Below are 9,613 nucleotides of genomic sequence, written 5' to 3'. Positions count from 1 at the left end.
GCAAAAATGAAGAATGAGCTTGAAAAGGAGACAGAATAAAATTAATTAGATCAGATAAATGACTAATAACTATAATTTCCAGTCAGTTAATTTTAGTCTAGAATGCAAAGGAGAGAGTGAAGGAGCTAACAGCTGCTGATGAATGTACTAATTTTTATGAAAAGGTAAGAGGTGAGCTTTCCCTACTTTGCACTCTGACAATGCAAGTATATTTGCCAGGAAGCATTCACAATGATAATGTAATTAACCTGGATGCAAGCAACCTCTCCTGCCTATTAACTACACTTTACCTATTCACCCAGGCTTTCTTCACAGGACATGCTAGAAATAAGTGCATTTAACATTTTAGCATGTTCACAATGCCATCATTTTTTTATTTAGGTTTTGATTTTAGCACAAGTAGTAATGTGTTGAATTTCCCCCCTGCATTTCCCAAACAATGGCCCATCCATTCATACAAAAAGAAATTGCATTTGAATATTATCAAAAGGGTGAGAAATATTCAGTGGATTTGGGATGCAGAGCTTACACTGTGGTTAGCATACTATGGAGCTGTCCAAGAGATTTTCATAGAGTCCTTACTTTCAATCTGCCATTTATCTCTCCAGTAGCATGTATTCTGCCACCTTCATGGGTGTCCATGCTAGGGATATGGGAGATGTAGAATTCAGTTCACATTTGAAGATGAATATACTTAATTTGCACTTTCTGAAACCACAAGGAGTGAAACGCAGCCATCCTTTAAAATTTTTCACTTCTCTGAATTTTGCAAGCAGTCAATTTTGCCAGTGAATCAGTGTGTACAAAATGCATATATTAGTGAAAATAACATTTAAAACCATTATAATGGAGAACATGTGTATACATGCAGGATGGTGTATATACAGGCAGGTCCCACTTATCAAACAAAATGCATTCCCTGGAAATCATTCATTAAGCAAGAGTTCACATAATGAGTCCATGATTTCCACTGATTCCTATGTGAACTTTTCTAATCCATTATTTGTCTGATCTTTCTCCCTCCTCCCTCCATGGTTTCTTCCTCTCCTGCCCTGCAGTTTTTGTCCGAAAATGGCTGCTACCTACCAGCAAAGCACGAACAAGTAGGGATGTAAGGAAGTGAGCAAACTCTGGCTATTTGGATATAGGAATCTGCAGTGTGTATAGCAAGGTTTGAGTATAATTCTTTATCTCTGGATAACTTACATTTTCACATTATGAGTGGGTGGATAGTGGGACCTGCATGTATTAGGCAAAATTGTATACCAACATGCAAATATTGGGGGAAATTCATACTAAAATGCTGATGAATTTTTCAGATATATATATATATATATATATATATATATATATATATATATGATCACAAACTGATGTGGAAATGTGAAGAACTGAATTTAAGATTGGAAAAATGAGATGCTGAGAAAAACTATTGATAATTTTTCCCATCGCTAGTCTATGCTTCTTGAAAACCTCACGGTGTCGTTGGTTGTGCTTTCCTGTAAGTGCAGGAAGCCTGGAAGCCCTGTCCCCCTGGTATACCATACATTCAGTACAAACTTCTGCAGGAAGGGAGACCTCATGTTTAGAACTAACATTTACACTGTATGTGTGAATGCTAAAACCTACATTTTCCTAAATTGAACTCTCCTGCGAAGAACCAAGAGTCAATGGAATAGCACATGCTTTGCATACAGAAGATACCAGGCCTGAAAACCTGATTGAGCTGCTGGCAGTCAGTGTGCAAAGGACATTGCTAGAAGACCTGATAGTCTGATTTGCTATAAGGCAGCTTCCAATGTGCTTTGAACAACAGGTTCCACACAACAAACTAAAACCAACCGTGCGTACATTCTACCATTTAATTACATCTACAAATATAATAAGAACATGGCAACTGTAAGAAGGAAATTGTTTTCTGAAACAAGATCTCTACGTGACTTAATGGCCATTCATTATAGTTTGTCCATTACATTAGTCCCTTCTAATTAAGCTAAAACACAGTGAGTTCTTTTAATATTTCAGCAACTGAACAACATGGGAAATGTACTGAGCAAACCTACCCAAGACTGGGTCCTGATTCCAGTTCCATATAAATCAACATAACACTACCTGAAATTAATTGCTCCTTTCTGTTAATTTTTATCAGCCGAGAATTAATGAAGCTAATGATGGAGCAGAAGACTGTAATTAAATGGTTTGAAATATAAATTTGACCAGCTCACAATGCTTGCTAATATCTGCATTGAGTGATGTTCTCTCTATGCTAAATCCCTCTCCATCAGCTCGGAATGATTGATAAGATTCTTTGTGCCATCCCCAATTACACAACTACATACGAACAAGTGATCAACCAATCTTGCTGTGTGCTCTACTGCAATTAGAGACATAAGAAAACTTTGATTTCTATTCTACCCTGTGTTCGTTGCAAGCAGTACTGTTTACATTCTGCTGCAGTTCAGTTTTCAACTATGTTATTCATCTCACTGCCTACTTGCGGGGGAGAGTGCTGGGACACAGAGCTTTAAAGCACAGACCTGTGCCTAGAAAGTGCAGGGCAAATAGTAGGTGTGGATAAGCACTAAGTAAAGAAGTACCAGTGTGTGTGCACTCAACTAAGAATCCATTAGTGGACCTTGTTCTATCATCCGGATTATCATTCATAGGCATGCAACTTCCTGGCACATTAACCATTTTTGCTGAGAATCATCTCTTGTAAGTTTGCTGCTTGCTGCCAGTTCTGTAATCTACTTCCATTCAGGTATCAGATGTCAGGGGATGGGGATGCTCATCCTATGGTGCTGTGATTGTGATGATTCTCTTGGACTGCTTTGCAAGAGTGAATAGAAATTATGGACAATGCAGATAGGTTCACTCTGCAGCCAAAGCACTGCTTAGCTCAACACTAGTAGATAGAACTGAGTTGATTCATGGCAATTGCAGCACTAGTCTGCATGTCTTTGGGAGCCAGTGATGGGAACAACTGAATTCTAGGCTACCAAAACAGGCTCCTGTCTCATGGTAAGAGACGGTAACAGAAAAAAAATCAACATATTTTGAAATTAAATGTAGAAAACAAACACCACAGTCTGTCTAATGGTAGAGCTGATGCTACTAGGTTGCTGCTTTAACTTCATATAGTTCCATTCCTTTAGCATCAGTTGAGTGACACCTTTTGTGTGATGAGAAAGAAAAGGAGATGCTGTTGGAGGGCAGCCAAAGACAGCACAGCTAAACAGTACTAGAGTTGGATGTCCATTACCCTTCCATTCTACAAGGTGGTCTGTGTGAGGAAGAAAGAGGGCTTGGTGGGTGTTGGTGCATTATGACAAGCTTGTTAAAGGTCTGTTAAATAAAGCAATTCTCCTTACTGGTTAGGGGAGCCTACCAGTTTAATGAGAAGGCATGTGTGCCTCAAAGTACCTAATCTGCAGAGGAAGAACCCTAAAGAACACTAGATAGATAGATGAAAGATGATTGATAGATAGATGATAGATAGATAGGTAGGTAGATGATAGATGATAGATATAGATAGATGATAGATAGATAGATAGATGATAGATGATAGATGATAGATGATAGATAGATAGATAGATAGATGATAGATAGATAGATGATAGATATAGATAGATAGATGATAGATGATAGATAGATAGATAGATATAGATAGATAGATGATAGATAGATAGGTAGATAGATAGATAGATGATAGATGATTCTCCTGGACTGCTTTGCACACATGCTGTTCCATGGTGAAGTTGGGGTGGGGGAATGACTAACCCATTGTCCCCTGACTTTATCCAAGTTGTAGCAAAAAGCAGGAAAGCACAAGATTGTGGGAAACTCATTATGTAAATGCTTCTTGCTTGGAGTGTCAGGTACCATATTGTGTTGGATCAGCTTCCTTTGAGGTGAGTCCAAAACCAGTTAGGGTTTTCATCCCACTTCTGCTATTTCCCCTTCAATGCAAATCCTCCCTCATCTCCCTCAACCCTCTACCCCACAAAATTACCTCGGAATGGGGAAGGTGTACAGTTGGCAGATGAATCCCTTACAGACAGGAGAGGCCTTTTTCTAATCACAAGCCAATTGTATTTTTTATTAGGTACATAAATGAAATTTAAGACAGCCCTGCTATAAAGAATCCGAAAGGAGAAATGTTACTATGGAGGCAAATAAAGAACACTATTAAGACAAGAGGATGAAAAATGTGTATTGCAGGAAATGATTTAGGCTGCATCCTGCACAGATTTATATGGGATCCAGCCATATTCAATTCAGTGGGGTTCATTTCTGATTAATTGAATATAGGGTTGTGCTGTTACTCAGCAAAAAGCCCATTTGTGCAGGCTAAAGTAGTAAAATATTCCAAGGGAAGCATGAGCAATGTGTCTGAGACTAATGGGACAATTAATGACATCCTATCATTGGGTAGCTAAAGGTAGGTTAAGGACCCCTGGATGGTTAAGTCCAGTCAAAGGTGACTATGGGCTGCAGCACTTATCTCACTTCAGGCTGAGGGAGCTGGTGTTTGTCCACAGACAGCTTTCTGGGTCATGTAGCCAGCATTAATAAACTTCTTCTGGTGCAACAGAACACTGTGACGGAAGCCAGAGTGCAAGGAAATGCCATTTACCTTCCCACCGCAGTGGTACCTATTTATCTACTTGCACTGGTGTGCTTTCAAACTACTAGGTTGACAGAAGCTGAGATAGAGCAACAGGAGCTCATCTCATCACGTGGATTCGAACTGCCGACCTTCTGATCAGCAAACCCAAGGGGCTCAGTGGTTCAGACCACAGTGCCACCTGCATCCCTCCCATTATAATAAAGTGTTCCATATACATTCCAGGAACAAGCTGAATATGCAAAGTTTAGCCTGAGCAAGTTTCACAGCAGACCCACCCTCTTCCCCAATATAGCAAACTGGTCTGTGCAAGGGGGAAACCCAAGAATTTATTGAGAAAGGCTTGTCAGCTTGGAAAGCACTGGTGGGGAATCATCCATGCTAAGTACCAGTGGTGGCAAATAAGGCAGTGGAAAACACGAGGCTGAAATAACATGTCAGCGTGTGTATCTGCATAGAAGGAAATCTCTGCAGAATGTACTTCATTGCCCGTGTGGAACACATGTGAAATAAGTGCTTGGAGAAATTGCAGAGAATGTTTCACCTGGAAGACCAACAGAGGCATTACAGTTCCATTTCCCTGTGAGGTGCAAATGTGTTGGACACAAGCAGCCCATTTTTTTTGCATCAGATCTACCATTAAGATAATCAGGGAGAGGACAGAATGACTACACATAAGTAGTGGGATTCAAAAAAGAGAAGTGTCAGAATTATTTCAAGGAGAGCAACTTTATATCTTTGACCAAGCTCCTGGGGTCTCTGTACTTCATTGCTTAGATATAAAAGAAATTGGGGGGGGGGGGTAATCTTAAAGTGTCTGCCAAAAGTTGAATGAAATCTATTATTCAAATGGATATCTAGGAATATAATGAGTGTGGCTTTTGCAATGCTGGCTGGGCCCTTTTACAAATGCATTTTTACAGGGGATGCCTTATTCCTCCACAAAGCGATGACGATCTGATTTATAGCCTTCTTTTCAGCTGCTTTGTTACTGAGGCTACAGCCTGCCAGCTTCAATTTCAAGAGGTGCTTGGAGAAACTATATGGTGACGTGACAAGTCCAATTCAAGAATGTATTGGAAAGGAACATGGCGAATCTATTTCTTAAGAATGGACCTGACAATCACCTTCTACTAGGTAATAAAACCAGCAGGTGCTGATTACTTACTGAAATATACTCAGAGTCGCAAAGTGATTTCATGCTCTTTATTCAGCTCATAGTGGTGAGGAGGAATGAATGAAAGTCCCCTCAAAGTATCTGCTTTATATACATTATTTACACAATGGGCTGCACATGATTGGCTAATTCCGGAATTCTACTGTAAGCCAATCAGGTTGTGGATTCACTTCTATCTGGAGCATGATTGGGTGGTTCCTGCCAACCAATCAGACTGCTGCATTCTGAATCCTATTGTTCTAGGACCAATCAGACTGCTGCCTTTTGGATCCTATTGTTCTAGGACCAATCAGACTGCTGCCTTTTGGATCCTATTCAACTCAGTACATAACACTTACATTGCACAGGTAAGAAAATTTGTGTCTAGGGGAATATTACTCTGCTAGCTTGGCACTAAAACTGCGCTCAGAGCCAGGCAAGGGGAGAGGCAAGGATGCCTGACAGTCAGTGGCGTAGCGTGGGGGTGCAGGGGGGGCTGGCCACACCGGGCACAACATCTGAGGCGGGGCGCGCTAATCTAGTGGAAGAGACTCGAGTGCTAAAATCCACGGGTTAGGGGGCGCAAATTACTTGCCTTGCCCCGGGTGCTGACAACCCACGCTACGCCACTGCTGACAGTTTCTGATGTCGGGCGAGGGCTATGTGGCTATTTAAGTCTGTGCTAGACACCAACCAACCTCTTTGAATTTATTGAAACCACCCAGCCCACCTTCAGCTGCAGTATTGATAACAGTCACTTGAGGACTTAGTAGGCATTTTTTTTCTGCCTGTCTGCCTCATTACATGTGTCCTTTGGAACATAGCATAACCCTTAAACCACAATTATCTGAGATCTTCTGCATGGATAGAACCGTACACTGCTCCAAAAAGGTGTCTAAGCAATTTATAACCTAGAAATTTGTTGATTCTGTTATGCCAATTAAATACCACCAGGGCATGTGCATAGATAATCTTGCACCCAAGAAGCATGCAAAAATACCTAGGCAATTGTAAATTTCCGTGCGCAAATAAGAGGCTGAATTCCTTAAATGCCCATACTAGTACAGTATGCTGGAAAAGAAATGAAAGCAATTGTAAATTCTGAGCACACACTTTTCAGATTGATGCACAATGTATCTGGTGTAGAAATTTTCCATGTGGTTTGAAAAGGGGGAAAATATTCCTCTGTTCTGGAGTGCACCAGAAATAGTTGCAAGTAACCAGAAAAGAAATGAAAGCATTGAGGAACTCGTGGGCATGGAAAGGGGAATGGCAGAAAATGACACCTGAGTCACCCATACCGAAATACTGAAACAAATGTTCTGTGACCTCGAATGGAGTGGTTTGGAGCCTGAGGGGGGGGGGCACTGGGATTGGTGTTGTTTGAGGGTAACATCATGTGCACTATGCAATCTATCTGGGAAGACAAAGAGCAGCAATTTCACAGTAAACTCCAGTGTTTACAGTCCCTGACTAGGATAAAATCTCCATTTAAGATTCTGGAGTCATGGGTATGTATGGAAGAAGGATGGGTGTAAAGGGAGAAATAGGAGAAGAGGCGGCGGGGGTGGGGTGGATGCCTTCCTACCTTCTAGAAGGTGGCAGAGTTCAAAAGGTTACAAATTCCTATGCCAATGTATACCTGAGATACCAACCTGTGGGTGGTGGTCATTTCCACAGGCTAGCTACTCAGCCATGGGATGGATGCAAATCACATTTGAGACTAACCTGTCTCACCTATGTGGAGTTCTATTTCCCTGGGATGAGTGTAAGGCTCCCAGCTCCCACAATATTTTGGGGGGAAGGGAGTCCTGACTGTTTAAAGTGGTATCATAGTGCTTTAAATGTATAGAGTGAAAGTTGCCTATGACCACATGAACTCTACTTCTGTCTATTATTTGGGGCCAGTTTGCTTTACCCACTGTGTGTTTCCAGATGTATGTTGAGTTTGGTCCATATTGCAGAGGTCACATGATGAACTGCTTTTCTGATTACTTCACTATGTTTGCCCAGATCACCCATCAGCATGCAATGATATGTATTCATCCATGTTATTACAAGCGGATGCTGCCTAGGGAGGTTGGTATGCAGTAAAGCAGCCAACTGGAGCAGGTAACAAGGAATATGAACCATTAGGCCAGAGCTTTCCAAACTATGTGTCATGACATGTTAGTGTGTCAGCTGCAGTGTGTAGGTGTGTCACGTGAATGCTCCCCACGCTACTCCCAGGGCTGAAAAGGGGTTAGTTTAACCTCCAGTTTGCTAGTAAAAATGAATTACTGTGTCGTGAAATGATGCCTGTCTAAAAAGTATGTCACCAATGTGAAAAGTTTGGAAAGCTCTGCATTAGGCTATTTAAAAGGTGAGAGAGATCACTGAAATCAGACACTAGGCTGTTATTTGCAAACAACACCTCACTCTTTCCCTCTTGTAAACATCTCACTTGCATCAAACATGCATCCAATATTAAATCTTCAGAGCATGGTAGCTTTATGGTCAGTTTGTTAAAACTGGTCATTTGCACAATGTCAATTAAAATGAGATTTAAAAATAATTGGCAAACAAACCCAGTTGCCAACTGAGATGCTGGCAAATATGCCATTTCATGTTGAGTTTCAATTTGTGCAGAAGTTGATATTAATGAATTAATTTATTCACTTTGAAGTTAGTATGATTCATCAGGTGCTGAAAAATAAGGGGACATCGGCCTATGTGAGGAGAAGGCTAATCATCTCCAATTGCCACTGAATACTGGCTGCATTCCTAATAGGCCCATTGATCTTGGAGACCTTTGGGCTTGCAGCTGCACTTGTTTGTTGGGTAATTTGCACTGTTGTGAGTTGTTCATTATTATTAATACCTATGATGAAAGTAAAGTTCTTGACTCTAACAGCTTGCTTGTGACTTGCAATGGTTGAGAGTTAATTTGCAATGCATCAACAATGTCAAATAGCCAACTTAGTATTATTTTCAATTGCCAAGCCCTCCTCCTTCCTGCTCCTCCTTATTCTTCATTGTGCAAAATTATCCTTTCTGCTGCAAAGAATCTACTCAACCCCAGTTCATGGACATGTATATCTAAAGCAATTGCAATATCCAAATGCATCAGAGAAAAATAGATAGGCTTTAAGAGCACATGACATCTGAAATATCAAGGGATGTTTTCACTTCACATGGAAAGAAATCTTGTATAATCTATAATTATTCTATAATTGATAATTGTTAGCCACTCTCCATCGCACTATGCCCTGGAGTTAGTATTGGCAACACAGATCCAGAATTTCTTAGGTGACACTGATTATCCTTTCCAATCTGGGTTCAAGTCTTGTTTATGGCCTTGTTGAGGAACTGAAACAGCTTGTTGGATGGCTTAACCCAGGAACTAGGAATGAGAAGTGCATCCTTATTGGTTTTGCAGTTCTCAATAACACTATGGCATCCTTCTGGGGTATGGAGCCTTGGAGTTCTGGCCTACCTGGCTAGATGCTGGAGCATTATTCAATCCCTTGGACATGAATCTTTGGGATTCTTCAGTGTTCCATATTGTTATTTAATATCTACATAAATCTGCTGCTCTGGGGGGGCGCCTTCTTTGGGAAACCTAAACTGTGTTCCTGCCATTACAGCCTGAACAGAACACAGCTCAGGCAAGCAGCAGAGAACAGGCAGGACAAGTTCCAGCAGCCATCCTACTCTGCCGCCACTTCCCTCCCATTCAACTTCTTACATTGTGGAGGCCAAAATGGGGGCATAACAATATCTTCATAACAATATCTAGAAGCATGTTCTTTGTAGAAGATAACTTTTAGGCCCCAGACAACCAACTGCAA

At 41.0% G+C, this 9,613-nt stretch overlaps 1 long non-coding RNA gene across 1 annotated transcript; it reads right to left on the bottom strand.

Annotated features, from left to right (window-relative positions):
- Positions 1-343: 343 nt before the first annotated feature.
- Positions 344-9,122, bottom strand: LOC128413432 (uncharacterized). Its single transcript, XR_008330340.1, has 2 exons — positions 9,026-9,122; positions 344-708 (listed from the first exon to the last, which is right to left on the bottom strand). It is a non-coding gene; the product is annotated as an uncharacterized LOC128413432 (long non-coding RNA).
- Between the last annotated feature and the right edge of the window lie 491 nt (positions 9,123-9,613).

This window comes from Podarcis raffonei, chromosome 5 (assembly GCF_027172205.1).
Source record: "Podarcis raffonei isolate rPodRaf1 chromosome 5, rPodRaf1.pri, whole genome shotgun sequence".
Classification (NCBI taxonomy): domain Eukaryota; kingdom Metazoa; phylum Chordata; class Lepidosauria; order Squamata; family Lacertidae; genus Podarcis; species Podarcis raffonei.
Note: the sequence above shows the minus strand (reverse complement) of the source record. Positions and strands in the feature narration are given on the sequence as shown.